The sequence below is a fragment of the Plasmopara halstedii genome, assembly GCF_900000015.1.
Source record: "Plasmopara halstedii genome assembly, contig: Scaffold_2904, whole genome shotgun sequence".
Classification (NCBI taxonomy): domain Eukaryota; phylum Oomycota; class Peronosporomycetes; order Peronosporales; family Peronosporaceae; genus Plasmopara; species Plasmopara halstedii.
In genome coordinates this window covers 802,486-803,096 of record NW_020189809.1, presented here as the reverse complement: position 1 = coordinate 803,096, position 611 = coordinate 802,486, and positions in this window count along the sequence as shown.

The following is a 611-nucleotide window of genomic DNA, read 5'->3' as shown; positions in this document are numbered from 1 at the left end:
TCTTCGCCAAGTACAGCGTCAGTTCGCTTGCGTCAAAAGGGAAGCGCTCTTTGTATCTATCCATGTCGAAGATAGCCTTCTGCAGCGCGATCCCTTTCGCATCGCGTGCGATCTTGACGGGAAACACTGTCGCTTCGCCATACACAGCGCACTCCAGCTCCACCTCGGCCATGTTTCTCCTCGTCAGAAAGTTCGAGACTGAGAGAAACAACGAAAGAGAATAGGCAGCAAATTCGATACCCACCTCAAATCGATGATGATATTGACGTCATTCTTATCACCATCAACACAAACAGCGTTTTTCGATACTGCGGTGTCCCTCTGGAACTTGATGACCAGCTATTCTGGATTTAGTGACTAAATGTATTAGAGTCACCTTAGAATACTAACCAATCATTTCTAAACCTAACCGAGCAAAACCAGTATATACCAGCAAAAACTAAAAACCGGTATTTACAAAAACGGTGTACATCACTATATAGTACATCTATATAGTACATCATCGCTGTCTCTAAGGGTGTCTAGGTAGTACTATATAGTACATACATCGCTGTTTCTGTATATAGTACATCGCTGCCTCGATAGTACATCAATGTACTATATATTACATC